The sequence below is a fragment of the Callorhinus ursinus genome, unplaced genomic scaffold (genome assembly GCF_003265705.2).
Source record: "Callorhinus ursinus isolate GAN/ISIS: 27379988/994484 unplaced genomic scaffold, GSC_fseal_2.0 scaffold70, whole genome shotgun sequence".
NCBI classification, from domain to species: domain Eukaryota; kingdom Metazoa; phylum Chordata; class Mammalia; order Carnivora; family Otariidae; genus Callorhinus; species Callorhinus ursinus.
The window spans coordinates 4,055,134-4,076,250 of NW_027397132.1; the positions used below are offsets into that span (position 1 = coordinate 4,055,134).

Here is a 21,117-nt window from a genome sequence, read left to right on the forward strand (position 1 = left end):
CATCACCACCATCACCACCACCATCACCACCATCACCACCACCATCATCATCACCACCACCATCACCACCATCATTACCATCATCACCACCATCACCACCATCACCACCACCATCACCACCATCATCACCACCATCACGACCACCATCATCATCACCACCACCAGCACCACCATCACTACCATCACCACCATCACCACATCATCTTCATCACCATCATCATCATCTTTATCACTGTATCCACAGAAAACGGTGATACTCTCCCTTGCCCTCCAAGACAGAACAAAGAACAGTAGCCTCCCTGGCTTTGACCGTGCAGGGAGCCAGAAGCTGGAGACAGGGACCCTGCATTGGGGACTGAGTTGGAACGGGAGGCTGGAGAGTGGCCTGTGAAATGTGGGCTCCCCTTAGCCTTTATTGGCCGGTTCTGTAAGGACTGACTGATGACCCAGGCAGGAAAGGGATGTTTTCTGTGTTGCACCATTCCCTGGGCTCCTTATTGTTATTCATAACCAGCTATTTGTCGATTGGGTACCTTCTCTGGTCTTGATCTACATGTTCACACCCTTCTGTGTATCCAGCAGTGCCCTAACAGTGGGGTAACTAAGGGATTTGCTGCTACAAAAGGTTTGAAAAACATGTGCTTAAGCTTTCAAGACCTCAAGGAATTTTATTCACTAAAGACCTTTTGAAATAATTGAGCCACTGACCAAATGAGATGAGGACTGTTTTGACACAGTTGGGATAGGGAGCAAGGACCAAATGCTCATGATAAGGGGACACAGACTTTTCTCCAAAGGGAGGTGCAAAGAGCAATACTCCTGAAAGATCAGTGGCAGCCCCAGTTTTATTTAATATTCTTTTATAAGAGCCGAAGGAGGTGGGGGATGGGTGCAGAGAAAGCTCAGGGTTAGCAGATAAAAGGACAAGGGATTCAAAACTGATGACAGGGAAACAGGAAGATCTTAAGACCGTGCAGGTGGGCAGGAAGGAGGGAAATGAGATCAAATGTGAGCAAGTTCAAGGTGATATACTTAATAAAATGGGAGCCCTTGGAGAGTGCCCTCAGCATGCTGCTTCAGCAAAGTCACTGTTTTCTAGACATCACCAAGAACAATAAAAAAGAGGAAAGGAAGGCTGTCTATCACTTACACATTAATGTCATTTCTGTATCCCCCCCCCCCCCAGTTCCCTATATTTGGGAGATGTTCTGAGCTCTAGCTCAGTAAGGCACAGTATCGCCAAGTCTGGGAACAGCTGAACTAGGGAACTGGGTCAAGGAGGGGAGCCTGCTATCTGCTGAGTGCGCCATCTGGCTTGTTCAAGTGTTAATGGTCTTGTTACCTTCCAGAGGCTGACCTACAGAGAGGATAAAAGCCATAATGCCGCTATCACTTCCCGAGATACCCTATCAATTCAAGTGGTAGATGGCTATGTTTTTCTCTCCAGATGCTTGTGTGCAATCAGTGATCTCCCAGCCCCAGTGGCAAGATTTGTGAGCCACAGATACTTAGGATGAGCTGGCTACAAAGCTACTTCCTATTTCTTGTGCCCTGTAGTTCAGTACCCAGTGTCAATTTCCCTGTTCAGATTTCCAGTGTGAGCTCATTGCATGAATGGCCCGAGAGAACTCTCCGACCAGCTGGCTCTCTCAAATGAGCTCATTCTGCCGTTTTCACTCCTGTTTTCTTCCATAAGGCTGAGTGTAAGAGCAAAGGAGCGTTGGCTTCTAAACAGTATTATGTGTCATCTAAATAAATACATTTCACTGGGGAAAACATGCTAAATATGATATTCCCATGAGTCACAAAACAGTTGTGCTGGCTTTGCAGCATAAACCTGCTCCCCCATCAGTCCTAGTGATTGGAGAAGAATGGAGGAGTCACATTTCAGAATGGGTGATCCCCAGAGAAGCAGGAAATGGTCACCTCCTGCCATTCTAGGGGGGCCTTATGAACGGCCACAGACAGCACTTAACGAATAGCACCCAAATAAAATGTAATGAGGGTCCACAGAGCTCAATACAGATTTGGAGTTCATGGAGAGGGAGAGAGATGGGCAGAGGGAGTTCTATGAAGCAGAATGATCGTATCTCCCTTTGCTTTGATTCCTATTACGATTTAAAAAAATAAATCAAACCCCACATGCCTTCCGCCCACCGCCACCACTGCCAAGTGCAAGGAATCTTGAGTTCAGAAACAAATGGGCTGATACTTGCAAAGCCTCTTTGTAAAATGCACAGTGGTATAGGCAGAGCTTAGTTGTCATTATTTTCATATAAATGACCATTTAGGTTTGCGTCTCTCTCCGTAGACTTGGCAGGGATGGTGTGGGGACTGAGGAGAAGGGCTTTAGAATCAAGTCAACCCCCATACATCTTAAAATGTCAGAGGATCTTAAAGGATGTCTTTGGCTGTGACCATGTTCAGTGCATTCAAAATTCAGGAGGCATGAAAAAAAAAAAGAGTATGTCATTTTACTCTCCCCAGATGGCAATTTCGTTCTGCATTTCCCTAATTAATGGGAGGCTACCCATGTCTCTGTGATGAAAGGCTCACTGTGACATTACCATGGTTTCCTGCTGTACTCTACAAAGGTGAGATTGCCTATTTCCTTAAGACACCTTTTTCAAGAACATTTTGAGACTGCCCCCAGGAGAGAGCCAATAGGCATAAGGATATCACCCTCAACTGTTGAGCAAGGTTTGAGGGAGATTATCCTAACAGGGCTGTCACCTTCAAATCTTAATCCTTTTGGACCTCTACAAACAGCCAATTGGGTTCCCTTTACTCACGTCTGAGAATGCCCCTGGCAAAGGTAGACTAAGGACATTTCAGAGGCAACGAGCAATAAAGAGGCCAGGTCTAAGAAGCCAGAAGCCCTCCATGGTCCGGCTATTCCCACAGCCCTGGCTTTGGTTTTTGATGTTCATTCCAGCAGCTCATGAATCTCTGAAGCAAGTCAGCCCCAACCCAGTGCTGAGAATTACACGTGGAATGTAGTCTTCCAAGGAAAAAAAATCTGAAATTAAATCCTTGGGTCCTTTGATAATATCGTTCAAAAGCAAAATTGTCCGCTCAATTATCCAGGCAGCACTTTTCGCCTATGCAGAGAAAAATGACACACACACAACAGAGCTAATATACTTAATCTTATATTTTCAGAGGCATATACCCTAGAATATCTTTGTTAGTGTAATTAATTTAGTTGAGTCATGCCTACCAAGAAATTTTTAAATTATAGTGCTATTTGAATAGGTGATATGATGACAATAAACCAACATTCTTTAAAAAAAAAAAAAACCCTCATAGTTATCGTCAAGTGATAGGAAGAAATTGAGAGAGGGATGCAAACATTACTGTGAAGGCTTGAACAACCACAATTTACGGCGAAGAGATAAAAACCAAACACCTCAGCCATATTATCGTCATAATTGTGTGCCGTTTACCCATCTTGTTAAATAAACAGATCATGAAATGTGAGAGGACGTCTCAAAACATACATAGAAGGTGTTAGAGTGATTTTGCGTAGGCTGCCTGACTTAATTGTAAATTGTTTTTCCTTTCAGCAGGAAGTGAAAAGGTATTAATTAGTAGTGATTTCGACAAGACTGAAAGTCCATGGACTTTGGCTCAGAGAGAACTCTGCAAAGGCGCTTGCATCCTTCAGAGGTTCTTTTGGTTTGGGTTTTTTTGGTTTTTTTAAGGTGTTAATGGCATTTTGTTGTTTGCTAATCCCTGGTGTGGGCACACACTGGAAGAGCCAAGATTTGATAAGTGTACAAGTGGCTCAGGTTTTAACAAGGAACATTTGTCCTCTCCCTCCAGGTGGCAAAGGGAGAAGCTACGTTGCACTGTGTGGCCCCAGGGAGCTGCCAACGAAGGAGCAGGGCAACGGCCACTGGACCAGCTGTCTCTTACAACTTCAGAGGAGATGGCACCAAATCGAAATCTCACTCAACGCTCTCTTCCCAGTGACTTGTTCTGTGCCTTTTCCACCAACAGATTTTTATTCTCGGCAGCCAAAATAATTTATTGGTTTCCACTGTTCTCCTTGGCTGAATTCTCAAGTACACCGCCTCCCCGCTTTCTGGACAGACTCTATAATTCAGTTGGCATCTCATCAGCACCTTGCTGCTCTTCCATCCTGCCTTTCTCCAGAGTCATGATTCTTTCTTCCTTCTCAAGTCCAAAGGGGAATCACAAGCACAGAGACACCATCCAGTTCAGGTTAAACTGAACGGGGATTGAACTCTACCACATGTTTGCTTCTTTGGTGAACTAAGCTCGGTATCTCCTTTGCACGGGTAGTGAATCAACTTCACTAAGGCAACCAAACTGCCCTTTTCCTCCTGGTCAGCATCACGATTCTGTGTTTCCCACTCACAGGCATGACTCTTAACTGCATGATCGCCAGGAGCGTGTTCTGAGCTTCACGTGTCCTGTTTTACCTGGATAATTAAAGCCATCCTCCTGTTTGTGCAAAAACAAAACCATTAAGACATAACAGGTTCTTTAGGTAAGTTGGGAATGGGGTCTTTGCGTGTGGGCAGTGGGTCTGGTGGTCAAATTCAGACTGTCATCTTTGGCAATCCATCTTTCCAGGGAGACCACAAAGAGTATACATAACTCAAATTAGCCTCTCCGCTGCAGACAAAACAAAGTGATAATATGGAAGTGAGAATGACTCATTTATTTTTATTTATTTTTTTAAAATATTTTATTTATTTATTTGACAGAGAGAGACACAGCGAGAGTGGGAACACAAGCAGGAGGAGTGGCAGAGGGAGAAGCAGGCTTCCCACGGAGCAGGGAGCCCGATGCTGGGCTCCATCCTAGGACCCTGGGATCATGACCTGAGCCGAAGGCAGATGCTTGACAACTGAGCCCCCCAGGCGCCCCGAGAATGACTCATTTAAAATAGATGTTGGAGTCAGCTGTGGTCTGTGTAACATCTGTGTGCGTTTCACACCACCCTCTGTTTTTTGTGTTTGTTTTTGTTTTTTGTAGTTTGGACCTGAGACTTCCATTGGTCCATGACTTTCAGTGATGGATTCCAGGGAACTGTGAGCAGCCAGTGGGAGAAATGGCTGGCGAGCCGGCTGCCCCCTAGAACAACGGCCCACCTTGCAGCCTCCACACACCAGGGAGCAGGTGGAGGGAGCATAGCTGGCCAATGGTCTCGACACCCAGGAAACACAGCCCATGTCAAGAAACTCCAGAGCGCCACATCTTCCCAGTCCAGCTGCAGGACCCACCTACACGCATCTCTAGCATATCATATCTCAGCGTTTTACTCTGTAAGTCAACATTTTTGACACAAACAATGTGAAGGAGTTAACTTTCTAAAACATTGGCAGCAAGTGAGGGACTGGAACAGGGCCCCGAAGAGAGGCAAACCTCGCACATATGGCTAAAAATAATACCTACATCTCCTTTTGCAGCTTTAATTATTTTTACACCCCTGGTGAGCTCTCTGAGGGCTGGGATGTCCCAAGCCTCTCCACAGTCTCTGACACTGGATTGTTACTTTATTTAAAGCAGACATCAGACGAGGGAAATGGGAAACTGAGGGTCAGGAGGGAGTTTGGGAGCATTGTCAAATCCACCTACAGCTGTCGGCGGGACACCTGCTCCCTCAATAGCCATGGGTACGGGATCTTGAAAACCAACCAAAATTTAGATCTCCTTCCCCACTGCTTTGCAGGACTCAGGAAGTGATAGATGGTCTTCCACACGTTGAACGTGGAGCCCCTGCCTTCCACCTGGATCAGCACCAAGGCAGTTTAGAAGACAGCCCCTCAGGATGAACCTCACTGTCATCATGCTGAAACAATGAAGCCAGCCATTAAAGAGAAGACGCTGGAGGATGCTGCATGATTCCTTCATACAGAAGTCAAAAACACACACAATTAATTTATGGTGACAGAAGTCACAATGGTGGTGAATCTTCGTAGGGGCTATCATTGAGAGGGGGCTTAAGAGAACCTTCTTCAGCGCTGGCTTCTATACCATGTTCTGGATTTATTTGCTTTGTAAAGATTTATCAAGTTGTACACTTAAGATGTGTGAATTCACTGTATGTAAGTTACACCTCATTAGTTATGTCTTTACATAACTTTCTTGCTCTCTCTCCTTCTAGCTCATAAACTATGAAAAATGTCAAACATACCGAAATGTATAGGGAATGATAACTTACATTCTGAGTACTCATGATTTAACTTTAACAGTATTTTCCTTCAAATCTTTTTTTCCTCGTTTTTTTTTTAAGATTTTATTTATTTATTTATTTGACAGAGAGAGAGACGGTGAGAGAGGGAACACAAGCAGGGGGAGTGGGAGAGGGAGAAGCAGGCTCCCGGCTGAGCAGGAAGCCCCACGCGGGGCTCAATCCCAAGGCAGACGCTTAACGACTGAGCCACCCAGGTGCCCCTTTCCTCATTTTTGAAGAAATAAAGCATCATAGGTGGAAGTGAAATCCTTGACGTATCTGTCTCTGATCGCATTGAGAGGTAACCACCACCCTGCATTTAGTGTTTTTCACTCCCATTCATGTTTTTTATCTTCCTCACATAAGTATTTTGCGTAGCCATAAAAAATACACAGTATTGTTTTGCAGGCTTTTAAACTTCATATAAATGGTATCATATACTTTGAGTCACTTTGCAACTTTCTTTTTCAGGTAAGAGATTTTTGTTTCGAAGCTTAGCTATATGGATCCATGTACCTCTGTTTGCTTCATTTTAACCACTAGGTAGTACTCCCTTGTGAATGTAATTGCAACTTATTTATCCATTCTCCTAAAGATAGACATTTGAGTGACAAAGCCTTCTGGCTGCTTCCCAAATCCCCTTCCCTCTTCCTCAGTAACAGACCCCACATTATTCAGATCGCAGTGCGAAAGGATACATTTCCTTACCTGTCTTGTTCTCAGATGTGGCCACCTCTATATTTTGGCTGCTACAAAATAAGCAGGGGTTCCTGAGTGGGACCAAAGAGCATCAGACTGGGGGTTTTATTTCTTTCCCTCTTGTTGCTTAGAACGTCGGTTTGACACAAGGAGCTCCATCCCCCATCTTAAACCACCGCTTGGAGTTCCTTGAGAAATCCTGTTGGGATGAATTTCAGTTTATAAATACATTGATGGAGAACCAATATCTTTATTACACTGAACATTCCTAAGCTTGTATGTGATTTATCCATGCATTAAAACAAAACAAAACAAAACAAAAAATAAAAACCCCACCTCTAGCCATGTTTTGTACTTTTCTCCATAAAGTTTTAAAAGTTTTGATATGTCCCCAATTGGTGTAAATACTTTTGGTTGTTGTTGTATGTGTTTTTCTTCTATTATATTTGTGTGTCTTCTCCTATTACATGTTTCTAACTGGTTTCCATTGTTATAGAGGAATGTTATTTCTTGGTTTTGCATTTTGATTTTACATCCTGAATACTTCTGATCTCCTCAGTATGGGCTCTAAATTTCCTGATTTGCTCAGGAAGAGTCCTGGTTTTCACCTGTTGATCTGGCCTCCCATTTGGTTTAGCATTTGTCCCAAGTTCCTCATTCCTGATGAAGTGATATTTCTAGCAATTGCATTCAAATGGACCACAATGGATTAGCAAACCTCATCTTTGTAACTCCAGCTTTTGAAATGGTGTCATGCAAGTCTCATGGGAGATATCTTGGTCTTTGTACAGTAAACAAAGTTCTCACTTGAACACATGGTTTAATGTGAAGGATGATCAGCGATAACCCCCTTTCTTTCCCAGACTCTTTTACTGTACAAGATAACTGACCCCGCCCTTTATAGGCTAGCAAGCAGAGCACCGGCTTTTATTTTTTTTTATTTTTATTTTTTTTAAAGATTTTATTTATTTATTTGAGAGAGAGAATGAGAGAGAGAGAGCACGAGAGGGAAGAGGGTCAGAGGGAGAAGCAGACTCCTTGCTGAGCAGGGAGCCCGATGTGGGACTCGATCCCGGGACTCCAGGATCATGACCTGAGCCGAAGGCAGTCGCTTAACCAACTGAGCCACCCAGGCACCCAGGGCACCGGCTTTTAGAACAAAAATTCTTGAACCCTCTTTGTAGCACTGTGAGAATTTGGTTTTGCCATCATGATTATGCTAAATTTATAAAATTATTTCCGTAGTTTCCCCCTCTTTTTCTAGTCTCTGTAATATCTTTTATAAGATAGGGGCTCTCTATTCAATGAAGGTTTGTTAGAATTCATCTGTAAAACAGAATCAGGGCCTTTTGTCTGTGTGTTTGGAGTGTGGGGATATGGGAGTGATGGGAGGTACTTTTGATTGCTGGTTCAGTTTCTTTAATGGTTGTTGGTGTGTTTGGGATTTTTTAAACCTTCTTGAGTTGATGTTGGTAGTCTATATTTTTCCAGAAAATTATTCATTTTATCTAAGCTTTTGAATTTGTTGACATAAAGTTATTCATTGTATCTGCCTAATTTTATTTTGTTTTATTATTTATTATTATTTTTATTTATTATTCCACTCAGTGTGGAGCCTAACACAGGGCTTGAACTCAGGACCCTGAGATCAAGACCTGAGCTGAGATCATGAGTCAGATACTTAATTGCCTGAGCCACCCAGTTGCCCCTATTTATTTTATTTTATTTTATTTTATTTTATTTTATTTTATTTTATTTTATTTTATTATTTTATTTTATTTTAATTTCCTTCATTAAAACAAATCTCAGCTATATGTGTTTCTATTCCTATCATTGTTTACTTATGTTTTTTTCATACCCTTTTGTAAGAAACTGTTTATCTTCCATCAACCTTCTTTCCATTTTGTTTGCCTTTGTGGAAGAGCAGCTTAAGACCACTCAGGGGTTGCTCCTACCCATTCAGTGGCCCAAGCAGTGGGAGCTGCAGACCAGTCTTCAGTGGCCGCCTGGGCACTCCAGTCTTCAGCAGGGAGCTGTGGAATAGGCACAGAGGGCACCTGCCCATCTTCGGACGAGTCTGCACCTTCAGGCTGAGTAGCAGTGGACTCAGGACCTGGAGCAGTCCACTCACCCTGAAATTCCTCCTGGGTCACAGCCTTTTCAGCAGAGGCCTGCTCTTCCTTTTCAATCTCTTCGGGATCTCTGTAGAAGTAGAGATCAGGCACGACCTCCCATGAGTGTTCCCTGGAAATGGTGCCACGCATGCTCAGAATTTCCCCGGGGCCAGCATCCACCACATCACACCTGCTGAGTGACCTCTCTTGTTGTTGCAAGGGATGGTGATGTCCACATAGCCCAGGGGAGAGTCTGTGTTACACAGAGCGATGGTGGGCAGGTTAACATAAGCCACCTCTGTGAGAGGCTGGTTGTCAACCCTGGGATCTGTAACCACCAGAAGGCTGGGCTCCCAGAAGGCTGCCTGGATCTGGTTCCTGAAGCTTCCAGGAGTGAAGCGGTCAGCAACAGGAGTGGCTCCAGTAGAAGCAGCAAATTTCAGCACAGCTTGCTGGCCAGTATTCCTGGACGATATGACACTGACATCAGCTGGGTTTTTAATGGCAACAATGACATGTACTGCCAGCAGAAGCTTCTCCCAGGTTCTCCTCAGAATCATGACATAGATGCCGTCATTTCTCCTTTTGTAAATGTACTGTTCCATTTGGAAGTCAAGATTGGTGCCACCTAAGTGGGTTCCTGCTGCAAGGAATTTAAGGACCTCCTCCTCCTTCATTTGCAGGACATTGAGAGCTCCAGACATTGTGAAAGTTTCCCTTTAAGTTATGATGGGAACGCAGAACAACACCGTATGGACCCCTCTCTGGGTAGTGCCGAAAAGCTCCATCCATTTTTAAATCTTGCTAGAGGCTTGTCTGTTTTAGTTGTTCCATTAAAAAGCCAGTTTCTGTTACTTTGTAACATTATTTCTCCTTTAACTTGGCTTTCTATTTTGCTCATTTTCATTAATTGCAATTTTTTCCCCTGTTAAAAAAGTAGCATTTTAACATAAGCAGGAGTTCATTGCATTTGCCAGTAAATTTCATGATTTTTTGTGCTGTTTCTCATTTCTCATGCCTTTCTTCTTTGTCCACTTCCCTCCGACATTGAGTATCTACTGGTAATAAAGTCTTTTATTTGTTGTACATCTGAAAAATATCTCTTTTGCCTTGAGTGCTGAATGATTGTTTAGCTGGGTATAGAATCCCATGGAAGGTGTTTTTAAGATTTCTTTGCTGTGCTTATTACATTTTATAATTATATACATTATGCGATTATTTGAAAAATGTCCATCTCCCACCAGAATGATTTTCCTGTTTTGTCCACCACTGTGTATCCTAATCTCTAGAACAATGCCAGGCACATAATAGGCACTCAATAAACAGTACTGAATGAATGAGTGAACAAATGAATCCCTCACTAGGTTTTCTGTTCTCTGAAGGCAAGGTGGGTGTCTCACTGTTCAGGGCTGGGTTCCAAGTGACTTGCCTAGTGCCTGACATAGTAGGAATTAAACAAACATCTCCTGAAGGAATAAATGAATTCACGCAAGTTCTAAAACCAAAGACTAAGAATAGTACTCTTAGAAACTAGTGCCTTCTGAAAAAGCAACCTTTGGAGTCTTCTAAGCCCAGATTTTCTTTTTTTAAAAATTTCTCCCCTGGGGTTACCTGCAAGGGAGTTGGGGACAGAGAGGGGCCTTTCATGAAAGCAAGGCCTTCCTTGGATTGTTCCCTTTTACCAAATCTGCACAAACCTTCAAAGACCTGTTTCTGGAAAGGATAATGTTCTCCAGCTTAACAGGGATGCTGGTTGAGACCTTGCTTCTGAACAGACTATAAGACATCATCACTGATGGCTCCTTTAAGAGAAAAGTGTGTCACAACAGGAAAGATGACATCCAGGTGTGGGCTGCATGGAGAGACACCGGTGACTAATAAAATATTCAGCAGTTGCTGCTGTGGCCTTAGCAAGGACATGCGGCAGAGCCCACTGATGCCTGAGTGTGAGGAAGTGCACCGGGATTTGCAGGAAGGCCCATTTAGGAAGGAGGCAGGGGCCTCTGAGGCCCATTGTACAGGAAGCATTTAAAGAGTTGGCCCCCTGGGAGATCTAATGCGCTTCGATTTGGCCATTTATAAAAGGGAAGGAACTATTAGGACTTGGAAAAGATGTCTGGCTTGCACCATTTAGAGGACACAGGGGTCACCCTGTGTGTCAACAAAGGAAGAGGGTCATTCATAAAGCCCTAAGTCCATTCGTCAGCCCTACAATCCAGCTCACCAGGCCGGGGGTGTGGTGGCAGGGGATGCGCTGCTGTGTTTCTCTACTTTCTGGTCAATTCTAACAATTTGCAATCGAACGTCTGCTCTCATGTGTGGTCCATCTCCAAGCTGTGTCTGTAGACACAGATGGCGCTTTGTCCTGCTCACAACCACCTCCTTCCATTGGACAAGGGCAATGATCTTGTAACTGATGCCCTCTGCCAATTGGTGATGGGGCTACAATGCATATCTCTGCCTCTGGTCACTCATCAGACCACACAGCTCACTGACAGCCAAGTTGGAGAGACACAAAAATGTGGAGGAAAAAATGAGTTTTAAAGATGCCAAAGCTAACGTGTTAGCAAGATTTTAAAAATATGTTTTCCTTGGCTTGTGGAGAACAGAGAACAGAACTTTCTCAAACTGCATCTCCTTCAGCCGTGACGTCTTCCCTGAAACATGGAAGTATAAACAGAGAACAACATCCCTTCCAAATATTGGTTCAGATGCAGGCTGAGCACAGTTGTCAAAGGAGAAGAACAAAATCGGAAGCAGAAAAGCAAATTATTCTTGAAGGCGTCAAAGTTTCCCAAACAAAGGAGAGTGCTATTTCTTTGTTAAGGGGCGGGGGGAAGACATTACGGAACATCCTTTACCCTTTAATGCTGATGTATGATAAAAATGCTTTTGCTCTGATCTGTGATCTGCCGTTTAGCTTTGCCTTTCAGAGACTCTCCGGCTTCAGTATCCTTGAGAAAGGGACTTACTGAGTGGCTTTATACAACTTTCAAGTAAAGATTAACAACAATAATAATAATAAAGTAATAAATTGGCCCCAAATCTTGGCACAACCTGAAACCATATGTTCTGAGAGTTGCTTTATTCACTGGTAATTAAGTTTTCTTTTCCCCCCACAAAATGAGACTGTTTTTTTGGATCCAACAAATAGCTTTAGGCGTATAGGCATCTTGATGGAGCCTCCTTGTCTCTTTTGAGGATCAAATCCTGGCTAGCTGTGTTTGAAGTTCAGAGCCCTGCATGACATTTGAGAAGTGTTAATAAAATAGTGGTACACATGTGAAGTTATCCTGGAACTCCAAAGACTTCATCCCAGGAGGGACCTGTAGTAACAACTCACTGACTTGAACGCAACCACCACCACAAAAGCAGGGTCTCCAAGTCACTCTGACATGATGGAATCACACATATGTCTTCATGCCCCAGGCCACCCAAAGAGCTCAGGTGTGGGGATGCCATCAAAAGTCACTGAGCATTTGAATATATGCACAGCTTGTTTGTCTTGAGTTAGTGCAGCCTTGCAAAACAGATGTTTTCCTTTTAATCCTGTTTGTACTTTGCAATGGTCACACTTGGTGTCATTTGGCTGCAGGAATCCCCCCTAGGAATGATCCTGTAAGAGAAATAGTGTGTGTATGGCGCCATCTGATTTGGGGCAGCTCCCTGCTTCTCTGCAAAGCTGAGCACAGTTAATTTATTGGAACAGAATGGGTTATGAGGGTGAGGACAAACATATAAATACCTCTTTTTTTTAAAATGCCAACTGCTAACTTTTTTTTTTTAAAAGATTTTATTTATTTATTTGACAGAGAGAGACAGCGAGAGAGGGAACCCAAGCAGGGGGAGTGGGAGAGGGAGAAGCAGGCTTCCCGCGGAGCAGGGAGCCCGATGCAGGGCTTGATCCCAGGACCCCGGGATCATGACCTGAGCCGAAGGCAGACGCTTAACGACTGAGCCACCCAGGCGCCCCAACTGCTAACTTTTTAGAATGCTAATAGAATCTAGTAATCTGGCCCTTCAAGGTACGTTTATGACTAGGTTTAATGTACTTTTGGACTTTCACCCCTCCACCAGGATTTCTTGGCTTTCCTGAGAGAGACGCATGTCTTTGGATTCAAGAGCTCAGACTAATGGCAAAGAGTCTGGGTTCAAGACTTGGACCTGCTGCTTCCTAGCTGTGTGACCTTAGGCAAAGTACTTTACCTCTCTGGGCTGTTTCTTCATCTGTAAAGGGCAGGTACAAGGAGTTATGTCATAGGGCTGTTGTGAAGATTAAGGAGGGTCCTGCACAGAAGCGCACAGAGCAAATGTGTAACACATGTTTGTTATTCTTTGTATCTGTGCTCCTCATTTCAGGCAGGCCCTTGAGCTCAAACTGCATAAAGAGCCCGCTCAAGGATCAGAGCCTTATAATGAAGCAGACGGTGTGTGTATTTCTCTTCTGCCCACGGAAACATCCACCTCACCCCCTCCTTTGGATCAAGGAGTGAAGTTCGCTACGAACCATGAAATTATCACAAAGCTCTTGCCACTGTGGTTCCCTGGTGCGAATTTTGGAACAGCTCTAGAGAGACAGTGGGTCCTTGATGAATAGGACATGGGGCAGGTCAGTTTGGGGGCATAAAGGAAGATCCGGATTCAGTGATGGTTAATTAGGAGCCTGTTCTGTGCTGGGAAATGTGTTAGTCTATTTTCATGTGTGGTTTTGTGTGACACCCACGACACAGATCTATAGGATGGGTATCATCATGATTTCCATTTTATAGATGTAATTGAGCTTTAGGGAAGCTACATAATTTGTCTGCCCATCCAAAAGTTCTCCTCTGCCTGCAGGATAAAGTCCCAGAGCCCAGGCATTTTCCATCTAGCCATCTACACATCTCTTCCATCCCCTACCTTATCCCTCACCGTCACCGGAAACCCGGTGTTCTTTTTCCTGCCTTAAAGGACACTGAGACACCCACAGCCAGCAGTGTGACCAACAGAAAATCCAACCCCAAAAAGCACTGAACTTTAATGATAGTCTTTACTGACAATTTCTCATTAAAGGCCTTCACACACAGAGGGATGTCCTAAAAACCCACTTTCCATACCTCTCTCCTCAAAGCCCTGGTTCTAATGGGAGCTGCTCATTTCATTTTCTTCTCTCCTTCATTAATTCCTTAATGCCCCTCCCTTGTTCTCTTCTCCTGCAACCCACCCCCTGTCCTTCCTCGAGGGAGGGAAAGTGGCCAGCTCTGGCCTTCTGCCCTGGCCCTGTCCCGTCCCTGCACAGGTTAGCACAGCAGTGCCAACAGGGAGGGTGGTTGGAAGACTGAAGATATGTCTGTTACCTTTTTTTTTTTTCCTTTATCGGATTCATGCTGCAGTCTAGCAAAACTGAGCCAGGGATCAGCTTCCTGCATGGGCCTTACCAGGTCTTTCCTCTCAAGACGAGCTCTGCCCAGGCAGAGCCCCCAGCCCCTCCCCTGAGTGAACAACCGCTTCACCTGGATGAAAGGTGCAGGTGCCTTCCCTGGGCTCCCATGCATTCCCGATTATAGCTCTCACGTGGTGGTCACCATACAATGTTGGATTATTCGTGTACAGATCTGTCTCCCACCTTATTTCCAGTCTCTTGAAGGTCCCACAGCAAGCCCTGCACAGATGATGGCTTCTGTTGTTTTTTAGATGGTTTAAACAAATAAGAATTGATTCTTCTCAATGACAAGAAGACAAGAGTCTTTAGTTTGGGTTCCATATTTGTCTTTTTTTGGGGGGGGAAGGGGCAGAGGGAGAGAGGGAATTTCAAGCAGGGTCCACCTGGAGACAAGAGCCCGCTGGGGGGCGGCGTGGATCTCATGACCCTGAGCTCATGACCTAAGCCCAAATCAAGAATCAAGGTTAACCCACTGAGCCACCCAGGTGCCCCTGGTTTCCATATTTGAATTGCAATATTCTGTGAATTTTTCCTCACTTGTTAAATGTGTTCTATTAGGTGTAAGGTCTATTTTATTAAAATTCAACTTTACTAACTTGAACTCACTATACAAAACAAAGTTAATTTGCCAAATATATTATAAAATAAGTTACTTTTCCTTAAATTTGGACCTTAGACAATACTGATTGCATTCTCAAGGCCCTCCAAATAAATCATGAGGTCAACCTGCCTCCAGTTTCCTAAGAAAAAAAAAAAAAAAAAAAAAAAATGGGGCTGTTACAGGTGTTGACTTAGCAGCTGCCATGGGCAGATAGGGCTAGCCTCTCCATGGTCCCGTGGCCTTTCCCTCCTGCTGGAAGCCCCACCACCGCAAGATGGCTCTGGGGTTCTAGATGGTGCATCTGTGTTCAAGAGAGGGCGAACTAGGCAGCCAAGTGAGGCAAGTCAGCTCTCTGAACTTCTACCGGAAATGCAATGGCTCTCCTAGAACTCAGCCCAGCTGCGGGCGTGAGCCAAGGTGTCTCATGGGCCCCTGCTGGGTTGCAAGGCATTCCCTAGCTTGTTTAACAGGGTCTTGTGATCGGACGTCTTTGCGTTTATTTTATTATTTTTTTATGGCAGTGAAACCCACAGGACATAAAGTAACCATATTAAAGTGAAGGATTCAGTGGCATTTAGTATGTTCACTAGGTTGTGGCACCTGTACCTAGCTCCAAAGCATCTTCATCACCAAGGAAGGAGACCCAGCCCTCAGTAAGCAGTTTCTCCTCATCGCTCCCACCCGCTGCCCCTGGTAACCACCCCTCTGCTTTCTGTCTCTGGGGCTTTACCGAGTCTGCGTACTCCCTGTAAATGGAATCCTACCACATGTGACCTTTGGCATCTGCCTCTTTCACTCAGCATCGTTTTTTTGAGGTTCATCCCCGTTGTATTGTCTATGAGAATTTTGTTCTTTTTTATGGATGAATACTTTTGTATTGTACGGATGTCCCACAATTAGTCTGCGCATTCATCTACTGATGGAACTTTGGGCTGTTTATCTTGTGACTTGAGCCCAGCCATGCTGGCTCCAATTCCCCACTGTGGACCTCTGCAGAGGGCCTGGGCCCCAGAGTGAAGAAGTACGTAGAGGAGGCTCCAGGGGTGCCCTGGTTGCCTGGAGGGAGTGATCATGATCCTGGAATGGGGGGTGCACCTGGGGACCTACTAGAAACCATCTTCGCCTACTTCCCAATCCTGCCGCGGCCCTATGAGTACCAGCCTTCTGGAAGAATTTGCCTTCTGCATCCACTTAGAACCACCAAGAAAGCAGTAGCTATCTTAACCTGGGGTCATCCAATCCAGGACTGCCTTGGCTAGAGCCCAACCAAGAACATTCCTCAGCACTGGTGTCATTTTATGTCGTTCTTATTAGTAATCACATAGGATTCATAGCCAGTTGACTCTCTACTCTTGCCAGAAGCTGACAAATTGGCCAGACGCAAGGATCATTCTTCAATAATTAAAAGCCTTTATGGCTTGCAGGAAGAAGCAAATTTTCGAGTATGCAAGTATCCACCACGGATCTGTGCAGTGCCCCTCCCAACCAATTGATGTCTGCATCCACTGTTGGCTGGTGAACTGCTGACCTTTGACTTGGCCTCCTGGGACCTCAGTTCAGCCATTCAAAGGTCCTACTAGATATCTGCAGAGATCAGGCACTTTCAGGTTCCCCTGGCATTTGCATATGAACCAAATGGTCCAGGGAAACCAAAGGATGGTCCCTGAATGGGCTCAGCACCTAGGAAGTTTGCATGGAGCTACTGTTTCAGCCCCTTTCAATTTCCTGCTCTGGAAACGTATGCACCTAGTATCCCTAGCACACCATCCTGGGCCCCCAGAGAAGGACTCCGTCTTCCTAGGGAAGGACCCAGGAAGGAAATGCCCAGCCATCAGCTTATCACAAGTGAAGGGAAGAGTTCAACATGATACACAAAGGCACCAAATGGACAAGTACAGCCCAAGATGACTTAACTTTTCTCAAAAGCAGAGATTTTATTTTAGGGTGAGGCACCAGTGCATCATGCTTAAAAGCTCTGTCTTTTGAGACAAAAAGACCTGAGTTTGATTCCACGCTCTGCCACTTACAAGCTGGGTGGCCTTGGGTAAGTTACTTTGCCTCTCTGAGCCTCTGTCCAATCTCACAAGGAGTAAGAATAATTCTGTGAAGTGCAGTGCCTGCAATAAGGTGAGAGCTCAGTAAACTGTAGCTGTTAATAATTTTCATGACTCCTCACTTCCCCATTTCACTTGCCCCATGGATCCAGACAGATCTGCCAGGACCCCTCCTCTCCAAACATCCCCCATTTCGGTCATTCCAATCCAAGGTTTTATGGACTCAAAATCTTGCTGGGGCATTTTTCTTAGGGGGCCCTCTTTGCCAGGATGGGCTGAAGATTATAAAGTGTGGTTAAGAGTTTCAAGGTCAAACCTAGTACTTCCTATGAAAATAAAAGATGGCAGTACATTACGTTGTCAAGTTAATACAGTGTGATAGAGCGTCTGCAGACTGCACATCCTGGAAGACTGTAAAAGTCTAATAGATTTAGGGAAACTGTACCTTGGGGAGCGTATTAGACAGCGCTCATCAATGGATCAAAACTGTCTTGGAGGCTCCCTTCCCAGGGAACAGCAGTGGCCCTTAAATGATTGCTTTCCCTTCAACAACCTGGAGATAAATTGTATTTCAAACATTAACTTTACACGAATGGGCCACTTATTTTGACTGGAGAGTGCACCTTATTTTACCCTAAATGAAAAAGCATATCCTTCGAAAGCCAAATTCTGCATTCTTTTAAATTATTGTAAAATGACATAACGTCATATTAATTTCCCTAGCTCCATCTCTGCTAATTTCAGATGTGTTTGGACACATTTAACTTTGTGCCCCTATCGGTGAAGTGTCTCTAATTATTCCAAAGGATGCTTTGATGCATTCAAGTTTTAATCAGATATGCAATTAGCAGAGTGTAAAGTTTATGCCTATGCTCCTAGGAAGGCATCATTTGGATGAGCTTTGATCCTGGGAAGAAATGCCATTTTACAATGGAAATGTTAACAAAAATAACCTAACTGGACCATATAGACTTCTTAAGAGTTACCACGTGAAATCATCGATATATTTTCCTCATTTTACACACTCCTAAAACTACATATGCTTTCACGACCTGAACAGTCACTTAGGAGTCATTGTTCCAAGGAGCTGAGGTTGGATGAGGAATAGCTCTTGACAGAGTCTTGCCCCTTGCTTCTCATGCATCTCTCCATTAGTTGGGATTTAATCTTTTCCATGGGGAGGACTGTTCAAATTGAGTAATTTAAACCCCCTCTAATTTAAATAGGCAATGCATCATGGTACCCCTCTGGCACCAGGCCGTCAGATGGAGCATCCATTACCAGGGTCTTGACTCCTTGGGTTCAGAGACAAGATGCTGTGGGGGGGGGATATTATGCCCATCACTTCTCCCACAAGTTTGCTGAAACAGTCCTAGGCCAGCACAGATCACAGAGCAAGGGAAACAAGTCCCATGTGTTGATGATAGGATTGTCAAAATGTGCAGCCACCTCAAATCCACCACTGCAATCACAAACACATGCACAGTGGTGGTTGCTTTGGAGACTGTTACCATTTGAGGCCCGTTGTTAAACCATACTGTAGAAAGGAGGTTAACAAATATGCATGTTCAACTAAGCAAAGAGCAACTTAACATAATTTCTGACTCTCTACAAAATAAATTTGATTGATTCTTTTTCCTCATCCTCTAATTCTGATTTCCAAGAATCACTAAATATGGTCCATTTTGCTTTCTAAATATTGTGCAGATTTCCACTTCTCTCCATTTCCACCATCACCCTCTTCACCACCCCCACCACATCACCACCACCATGATCGTTATTATTACCACCACTGCCACATCATCACCATTGTCACCACCACCATCACCACCACCACCACCACCATCACCACCACCACCATCATCACCACCACCACCATCACCACCATCGCCATCACCACCATGACCACCACCACCACCGCCATCATCACCACCACCACCATCACCACCACCATCACCACCACCACCACCACCACCATCACCACCACCACCACCATCACCACCATCACCACCACCACCACTACCATCACTATTATCACCATGATCATCATTACCCTGCTACCACTGTCACCGTCAGTACCACCTCCACCATTACCGTCACTGTCACCATCACCACCCTCAGCACCCCCACCATTACTACCACCACCATGATATTCATCCAAGTACCTCCATTTCACCACAGTAGCCTCCTGACTATTTAGCTGTACCATCCTGACTTCTTTTAGTCTAGTTGTCCCACTGCAGAGTGATCATTTCAAAGCCTGGTCATATCATAGGGCCTTCTTATAAAACTCTCCAATGGCTTCCCAGCATTCTTAAGATAATAAAATTATTTATCATGGGGCACAAGCCCCTCTACCTCTCTAGCTTCATCTCACATCAGGTTCTACTTTGTTTCCTTTGCTCCAACCCAATCCTTTCCATTTCCTGTTTTTGAAATATTTTCTCAACCCACATGTTTTGTTAAACATTGGCTGCCATTTCCTCAGGCTGTATCTTGTCAGTAGAGCTGCAGTCTTGATGGGCTTTGAAAAGCTTGGGGGAACAGGCAGTTCCTCCCCTACTTCCAGACAGATATCCCTGTTCTCATAGTTTGTGCATCTCTGACTGGTCCAACTCAGGAATAGCAACACTGTGCCAAAAGGGCATGGGCAAGTTGTACTAACCATCCCATAAGCTGAGCCATTATCTCTTTGAGCTGAGAGTCTGGCATGCTATCTCATGAGCACAGGCTGCTCTTGGGCTTAACAAATCTACAAGACTCAAGTCCCATCTAAGGGTGACCCAGGGTTCAAATTACCTAAATGTATTCTGTTCCATCACTTGTATATACATAGAGATCTAAATCAAGGTTTCCACCAGGATTGGGCATGAGGGAACCAGGACTGTTTTCTGTTCCCATGTCTCCTTTTGTTCTCTCATCCTTTGAGAAGCATGACCAGTGTCACACCCTCCTTCCCTGAACTCATTTGTGAAGCTACCGCCCTCTCAAATTCATGACGATCCTACAAAGGACTTTCAAAGAGCAGTCATGAAAATTGGAACTGTCCCCCATGCCTAGAGACAATCTAACCCTAAATCAGATAGAGAATAAAGATGGGGAACAAGAATTCTGCAAGATGAAAAATCTAATCTCAGCTCTTTCACTGAGTGTTCCTGAGAACACTCAGGATCTTCACCTGAGAAGGGGAAGAATTTCTGCCTCACCTTGACAGGGAAGGAGTTCAGAATTTCTCACCCCACACAGCCTTCCTCAAAGCTTCCCGAGTTCTGGGTTCTCATAACCCTATTTCCTTTATTATAAGTTCCCAGATGCAATGAAATGAATGTTGATATCCCTACCCCCCAAATTCATAGGTTGAAATCCTAGCTCCCAATGTTATGGTACTAGGAGGGAGCATTTTGTGGGATGATGTGGGATTCATGCCTTTATAAAAGAGGCCCCAACATGCTCCTTTCCCCCTTCCACCATGTGAGGACACAGCCAGACGGACATCTGTGAACCAGGAAGCAGGCCCTCACCACACACAGAATGTGCCAGCACCCTGACCTTGGACTTCCCAGCCCCAGAACTGCAAGAGATAAATATTTGTTGTTTAAGCTGCCCAGTCTATGATATTTTTGCTATCACAGCCCAAATGGACTAAGACACCAGCCCCAAACACAGTATTGAATACATAGTTGCTAATGATTGCTCACTAACAATTTTACATAGTTTAGATTTCTTGTCCCAGAGAGATGGTAAAGCTTCCCAAGGGCAAAGACTGAATCTTTTATATCTCTGAAATAACAAGGACATAAAGGGAGCTTTCTGGTGGGCTGGAGATATTCTGTACCTTGATCAAGGCAGGGGTTACACAGGTGATACCTGTGCAAACAGTCCCCAAGCCCGAAACTTAAGCTTTGTGTACTTTACTATGGTACCCTCCGTAAAGCTGAACAGTGGTAATGCTATGACGATTTATTTAACACCCACTATGGACCAGGCACCAGGCTATGGGTTTTATGTATATTATTTTT

General features: G+C 44.5%; 1 pseudogene; it reads right to left on the reverse strand.

The window, feature by feature from the left end:
• Positions 1 to 8,835: 8,835 nt before the first annotated feature.
• On the reverse strand, positions 8,836 to 9,725 carry LOC112816972 (small ribosomal subunit protein uS2B-like; annotated as a pseudogene).
• Positions 9,726 to 21,117: the final 11,392 nt, after the last annotated feature.